General features: G+C 42.1%; 1 protein-coding gene and 1 pseudogene across 4 annotated transcripts in view; one reads left to right on the forward strand and one right to left on the reverse strand.

The window, feature by feature from the left end:
- Positions 1 to 7,988, forward strand: part of TMEM68 (transmembrane protein 68) — a 61,927-nt gene that overhangs the window by 25,745 nt on the left and 28,194 nt on the right. The gene's annotated exons all lie outside the window — the stretch shown is intronic.
- On the reverse strand, positions 5,141 to 6,164 carry LOC102467811 (protein N-terminal asparagine amidohydrolase pseudogene; annotated as a pseudogene).

Raw genomic sequence — 7,988 nt, forward strand, 5'->3', positions numbered from 1 at the left:
CAGGGAAATTGGGACATGAACCTGGGACCTCCCCATATGGCCTTGTCTTTGTAGGGCATTGCATCACTGCTGTCCCACTGAGGATGGCCAAGTTTTTTATTCCTTCTTGGGCTGGTTATGGTAGTTTGTGTGTTCTAGAAACTCATCCATTTAATTTAATGTATCTATTTATTGACATACAATTATTCATAGTATTCCCTTTCTATTTCTGGAGGGTCAGTATTAATGTCCCCACTTTTATTTCTACTTAAATGATCTGAGCTTTCTCATTCTCTTTTTGCTCCCCTTGGTTCATCTAGCTATAAATTGCTCAGTTATTTTCATACAACCTATTTTTGGTTTTGTTGCTTTTTTTCTATTGTTTCTTATTCTCTATTTCATTTACCTCTGCTCTAATCTTTATTACTTTCTTCTTTCTTGCTTTGAGTTTATTTTTCTAGTTTCTTTTATTTCCTTTTTAAAATATTTGTTCTGAGCATATGTGCTTGCTGGAGAGAGAAAGAGAGAGAAAGTGAAAACTCCTCTCCCCCTGCAGGAAGGATAGCCACACCACACGCCCTTCAGGAGGGATGGCCACACCACAATCCCTTCTACTCCACTCCTCCATTCTCCTGTCAGAATTTTGGATATGCATGTATATGTGCCCTGTATGTTTTTCAAGCCACCCAGACTGGGACATGAACCACACGGTCAGTTATGTGGGATCCAGCTACCTTAACCACCACGCTATGTTGAAAATGTATTTTTTTTGTTTTTTTTTTTTTTTTTTTTTTTTTTTTTTTCTTTTTATGCCAGAGAGCACTAACTCATGCAGGAGAGAGAGAGAACAGGGGAGGACAGAGAGCGAGCGAGAGAGAGCAGGGGAAGACAGAGAGAGCAGGGGAAGACAGCAGGGCAAGACAGAGAGAGAACAGGGGAAGACAGAGAGCGAGCAGGAGAGAGAGAGAAAGAGCAGGGGAAGACAGAGAGCAGGGGAAGACAGAGCGAGAGCAGGGGAAGACAGAGAGAGCAGGGGAAGACAGCAAGAGAGAGCGGAGGAAGACAGCAAGAGAGAGCAGGGGAAGACAGAGCAGGGGAAGACAGAGAGAGAGCAGGGGAAGACAGAGAGGGCAGGGGAAGACAGAGAGAGAGCAGGGGAAGACAGAGAGAGAGCAGGGGAAGACAGAGAGTGAGAGAGAGAGAGCAGGGGAAGACAGAGAGAGAGCAGGGGAAGACAGAGTGAGAGAGAGCAGGTGAAGACAGAGAGAGCGAGCAGGGGAGGACAGAGAGAGCGCAAGACTTGGTTATACTGCACTTCTTTCTTTCTCTAATTATCTGTCCTGTCAGGATCCTGGTACACACTGCAGGACCAGCCCTAAATTCTTAATATTTACTCATCATTTTTAAAACTCCTGCCAGTCAGTGCAATTCTTACATCTTATTACTGTTCTACATGAGGCCAGATGATATGTCAGCACCACACGCGTGTGCCTACAGAGCCTGCATCTGTGTAGGCTGCTGCTGTTCTTTGTCTTTAAAACTGATAGAGAACTTGAGCAGTGTTGTTGGCGGTACTGATCGGGAATATAGCCCTCTCCTGTGTGTGCTTCAAGATAATATGTAGGGACCAGCAGGTAGAGTAATGGCTATGTTGCAGGACTCCCATGTAGCCAACCCGCAGTTCGAGTCCAGTACCAGGTGGTTTAAACTCATGCTGGGCGCATGCGTGCCCAAGATCCCAAGAGGAGAATGGAGAAGGGATTGCGGTATGCCCATCCCCCGGGGTGGGGGGGTGATTTCTCGCTTTCTGTCTGTCTGTCTCTGTCTTTCTGGCGAACGCACGCACCCTATAGCGAAAACCTCTCCCAAAAAAAAGAAAAAAAAAAAGATAATATGTAGTGCAAACATTTGAGTTATTTTAGGAGACATGATTTAATTTAGATAAATTAAAATGCCAAAATTAATTTATAGCAATATATAATTTTGAAATATTTTGAAAATATGCTCTTATGGCTGAGAAGTAAGAACATAGTTTATTTTAATATTTTATTATGATATTAGCATTACATTTTATTAGGATAAGTGGTAGTTTATTTTTTTTAAGTTTTGTGTTTGAGTGTATGCCCTCGCCAGAGAGAGACAGGAAAGAGAGCGAAACGAAGTGAGAAATCACCCCTCAGGGAGGATGACCATGCTGCAGTCTCTTCCAGTGTCTGGGTCTGGGGCACGCCAGCACACGAACCCAGTGTTATTTTCCAGCCTTGGGTCGGAGACTCGAACCATGTGGTTGCCCATGTGTGAGGTGGGATCCAGCACGTTAGTCTCCATACCACTTGTAGCCTGATTAGTGGTACAGCTCCCTCTCTCTCTCTCTCTTTGAGGTGAAGGGTTTCTGTTGGGCACGTGTGCTTGCTGGAGCAAGACAGTGAGAGAGAAACCACCCCAAGAGGTGATGGCTATTTTGCAGTCCATTCCCCTCATTCTCCTCCTGGGATTTTGGGAATGCATGCACACACGCCTGATGTGATTTTCAAGCCACTAGTCTGGGACTCGAACTGCTGTGGGTCATGTGGAAGTCCAGCACTGTAACCACTATGCCACCTGCTGGCCCCAGTGGTACTGTTTTATACAGTTAAATTTTCAATTTCACTTTCATACGTATAATTTAAGTGTTCTATGATTTTTCAGGAAACTCTGTTATATGCTGTGCTATATATTGTCTTTACTAAATCAAGAAACATTAATTTGATTTTTTTTTTTTTTTTTTTTTGCTAGAAGACGTGTGTGCTCATTGAAGAGAGACAGAATGAGAGGGAAAGTGAGAAATCACTCTGGGGTTGGGGTGTGGGGATGGCCATGCTGCAATCCCTTCTCTGTTATACTCCTCTCAGGAGAATGCCTCCTCCACACAGGCACGAATACTCCAGTGTTTTTCCAGCCATCAGGTCCAGGACCAAACCATGGAGTTGGCCACGTGGGATCTGGCGCCCTAACCGTAGCGCCACCTGCTGGCCCCAGCTTGATGTTTCTTACATGTGCAGCTACTTAGCTTGGTGATGGGTCAGTGAAGTTCTGGCCCCCAGATTGCTTTTAACTTTGAGCTAAAAATATTGACTCACTTTCAAAAAACATTACTCTTGTAAAATATGAATAAGATTTTTAAAATCCAGACTCTGATCATTTCTTCTGAAAATTAATATGAGGAATTTTCAATATGATATCTAGACACATAGAGAAGATTAGAAACTCTACATTTTAACACCACTGTAAAAGTAAGGAGGATGTAACTTTCACTTTAGGGAAATAAATAGTTTATCTTATGGGTTTTCCTTGTCTGTTTTACCTCGTTTTATTTCATGTATGTCTATTATTGTGGCTTTGCTTTTATTTTACAAAGGGATTTTCTGAAATTGTCTGAGATAATGTTTATGCTTCCTTACTACCTGCATAACTTGTTCAGTTCATTCAGAGTAAGAACTTACGGGGATGCAGTGGTTTGATCAGGTATGTGGTGTACTCTTTATACCATTCACTGATTTTAAACAGAAAGACCACAGTAGCACAAACTCTGAACTTTCTTCTACTTCTTCCTGTATTATTTTTGAAAGAAATGGACCTGTTTTATTCGTTAGAAGGGTCCTACATGTTAAAACCGTATGTCATAGTTTTTATGGGAAAATTATATTGGGATTTCAAGGAAACATCTCTTTTCTACTGCAGTTGGATAAAGTTTGCTTTCCTTTTTCCTCTTCTGTCTTCATGAAGAACTGTCAGCTCCCTGAGTTCAAAACCTGAGACCAGCAGATGGCGCAATAGCTATGTCACTGGACTTCCACGTAATTGACTATGGTTTGAGTCAGACCTGGTGTCTTAACACTCACGCTGGGTGTGTGCACGCATGTGTGCCCAAAATCCCAGGAGGAAAATGGAGGAGATGGGGTTGCGATGTGGCCATCCCCTCTGGGGGGTGATTTCTCGCTTTCCATCTCTCCCTGTCTCTCTGGTGAGCACACACGCCCTATAGCAAAAATCTCTTTAAAAAACACATGAAAACCTAGGTAGGTGACCTTGTCAGTTTACTGTTCTCTTTAGCCTCCCTTCCTTCTGCTCTCCCTCCCACTTTCATAATAAGTATGATTTTTTGAAAATGTAATTTTGAAAAAAAATCTAGATTTACAGAAAAGTTGCAGAAATAGTACTGAGTCCCTCCTTGGCTTCTTGCAGCTCCTTCTGATGTCGGCGTCTCAGGTGGCCACTGTGCAGTCCAGACTAATGGTCTCACTCATGTTTGTGTTTGGTGTAGTACTTTGTTCTATTCAGTCACTGGAGAGCTTACTCCAATTCACTTTTCTTTCTTTTTTTTTTTTTACTCCAATTCACTTTTCTTTCTTTCTATTTTTTTGGAGAGGTTTTTGCTATAGGGCGCGTGCACTTGCCAGACAGACAGACAGAGACAGAGAGACAGAAAGTGAGAAATCACCCCATAGGGGATAGGGCCACACTGCAATCCCTTCTCCTCCATTCTCCCCTCGGGATCCTGGGCACACATGCACACGCACCTGACGTGAGTTTAAGCCACCGGGTCCGGGACTCAAACCATGGTCGGCTACATGGGAGTCCAGCGACATAGCCATTGCATTAACTGCTGGTCCTGGATTCACTCTTTTCTCACCACTGTCCTTTGTCCAGTGTCTCCTATTGTATTTAGTCGTCTTGACTCCTCCAGTCTATGACAGTGCCTTAGGATTTTTTTTTTTTTCTTATTTATTTATTTTTTTGGTCTTTCATGGCGCTAGCACTTTTGAAGAATACTGGCCAGTTATTTTGTAGACTGTCTCTCGATTCAGGTGTGTGCTGCTCTTTCTCAAGTCTCTCTACAGAGGTGCTGTATTTTTACTTTGTAATTGGTAAATATCTGAGGGAACCTATTTTAAAACTATGTAAATTCAAACAAGATACTATTCCTGAACCTTATTTTATTATTTTTTAATCAGTTATTTATTTATTTTTACATTTTCCCACAAACATTTACTTTACATATCAAAAAAATTTTGCTCATACGCCATAGTTCTTTTTTTTTTTTTTTTTTTTTTTTTTTTTGCCAAAATAAGGTTTTATTTGGAAAGTCACTCGAGACACTGAGTAAGGAAGGAGCCCAAGACTCAGTGGATGGAGTTCAAATGTACTTTCTTCCCGGCCCCACCAGTGGTCTTTGCTCAGGCCAGAAAGCTGCATTCTTTGGTAATTCTCCGTAGCTTCCTGGAGAAGAGATCTTTTCCCGTAAACCATCTTCATTTTTTTTTGCAGAGCAGAGCTTTATTTCCAGGAAACAGTGAGTTAGTTGGAGATGGATGTTTTCTTAAAAACATCAAGGTAGATCTAATATGGTCAACAAAGTGGGGGGGCTCGGCCAGAGGTGACGTGGAAAGGTTCTCTAAAATTTGCTTAGCATCTTGCTGCGACCAGAAATCCACATGTGGAAAAGGCGTCCAGGAATACGGTCCTATATGAAGTTGTTCTGTCTTGGCATCATAAATGCTAATCATCGGTCCTCCCGCCAAGGCTCGTGCAGCACGCAACTCCTCCTCTGGACCTCGGTCTTGAAAGGAGGCTCTGTAAATCTCTGTGGCTTTAATGTCGACAGCTATGCCGTAGATTATTGGAAAGTGGTTCTCGTATTCTTCCCGGTCGTTTAATTCTGTCACACACAGGGTCACTAAGTGAATGTCCTCCTCTTGTCTGTCAAATTCACTAAGAAGTTGGTGAGTGAGTTTTTGTGACAACTGCCTGTCATCACTGAAGCCTCCCATGGGGTGCACTTCCAGCCTTCCACACTGAGTGTGGTCAGAAAAGGATTTTATGGAGTTCATGATCAAGGGGACCTCGGCTTTGGTGTCGGTTTCATCACAGTGCGTCACACAGGTGGCCCCGTTACCTGTGTGTCTCAGGACCACAATGTGACAAGTGGTGGCATCATCGGAACCCAGAATGGAGATGGAGCCATCCTTTGGGGAGGTCACTGCCAGCTCTCTTTACTGAACATACAGAAGGCCCTGGGGTCCCACTTGTTGAACAGACTGACCTCTGAGGAGTCTGGCTCCTTCCTCCAGCGGTGGATGGGCTCTGACCAGGTCCCCAGCGGACTACGGCAGCTGCACTCACTGCCCCTGGACCAGCAGATGCATTACGGAGGCTGCCGCCCAGGGAGGCCCAGGGAGGCGAGGGCCTCCGGAGCCAGGGGCTGCCCGCCACCCCCGCCCCTCGGGTGCCGCATCCCACCCATACGCCATAGTTCTTGACAGTTAAAAAACAACTTTCAAAATTTCAAAAAACTGAATTTTAAAGATAATGTTTGAATATTTGTTATAATTTTGTTCGTGACTCTATAACAACAGAGACAGTATGTTTCTAAATATTTTTGAGAAAATATTTATATGTCAACTATTCAAACCATTGCAAAGCAAACACCCAACACATAAGTCACACATAAACCTTCTCAATTCAGCCCCGCCTACCTAGTATTCTGTGATATACCATCTGCTAGCAAAGATCAGTCTCTCTTTTTTCTTCTTTCAAAGTCTTCCTCGGTGTAATCCTCTGGTTGTGGCAGCTCTTTTGCACTCTACTGATTACAATGCTGGGCTGGAAAAGTCCAGGTTATTTTATGGTATGATTTCATATGGTTTCTCTAACCCTCTCTGCCAGGCAGAGCTGTTTATGGTGCCAGGCCATCTTTCCAAGAGCTTCTGTTGGCTTACTTGAGATCCACCTTAGTTGCATAGATTTGTGGTTTAATCTTCAGTTATGACATTCTAGTCAGAGCCCTGTCCAATAACGAGTATTTACAGTTTCTGATTCAAGGCAACAGGTATTATTGAAGTTATGCAAATAACCATTCTGCCACAAATAAGAATTCTCCCAAATATTTCCTAATTCTAGAGGGATCAGGAAGGGAGAAAAATTTATCAAACAAAGAAAAACATTTTATCAAATTGCTGAACCTATCAACAGTTCAAAAGAAAGCAAAATCCTAGAAAACAAAGCATAGTAAAAAATCAGTAATGTTTTCATCAAAAGACATAAAATTCTATTTCACCAGTTCACTCTTTTATGTAATTAATCTCTCCTGCAGTGTTACTGTGCTCCAGTCTTTCTGTTTAAATCCCAGAACTTAACATTTAATGTTATTATTGATATTTCTTGTCTCTAGCATTAAGTTGGTCATTTTCTTGGTTGGTTTTTGTTCTCTTATTTCTGTCTGTGTGTCTTTAGTTTTCCTGGTAAAGTACACCTTTCAGAACTTCTTGAAGAGCTGGTCTGGTGTTGGTAAATTCGTTCAGGTTTTGTTTATCTGAGAATGTTTTTTATATTTCTTCCCATATGAAAGATAGTATTTCTGGGTATGGTATTCTTGGTTGAAACTGTTTTTCACTTAACACTGAGTATATTTTTCCATTCTTTCCTTGCTTGCATTGTTTCTGACGAGAGATCTGATGTTAGCCTAATGGGATAACCCTTATAAGTAACCTGGCATTTCTGTTTTGGCAATTTTAGAATCTTGTCTTTGTGGATTTGGCCAATCTGGCTATGATAAGCCTTAGAGAAGATCATCTTGAGTTGATTCTATTTGGAGCCCTTTGTATTTCTTGGGACTGGATCTTCGAGTGCCTCTCTAGGTTTGGAAAGTTTTCTTGCAGGATTTCATGGAATAGATTATCAATGTCCTTATGAGTCTCTTCGCCTTCTGGGATGCCAGTTATCCAGATGTTTGGATGTTTGATGGTATCTAGTATTTCTTATATAGTATTCTTATTTTTTTGGTTACTTTCTCTCTTTTTTGGGGGTCATTTTTCCTAGGTCACAGGTTTTGTCTTCAACATTAAGATTTGATCTTCTGCATAAACTAATATACTTTTTTTTTTGAAGAGGTTTTTGCTCTAGGGCACATGCGCTCGCCAGACAGATAGACAGAGGCAGAGAGACAGAAAGCGAGAAATCACCCCCCAGGG

The sequence above is a fragment of the Tupaia chinensis genome, unplaced genomic scaffold (assembly GCF_000334495.1).
Source record: "Tupaia chinensis unplaced genomic scaffold, TupChi_1.0 Scaffold000046_3, whole genome shotgun sequence".
NCBI classification, from domain to species: Eukaryota; Metazoa; Chordata; class Mammalia; order Scandentia; family Tupaiidae; genus Tupaia; species Tupaia belangeri.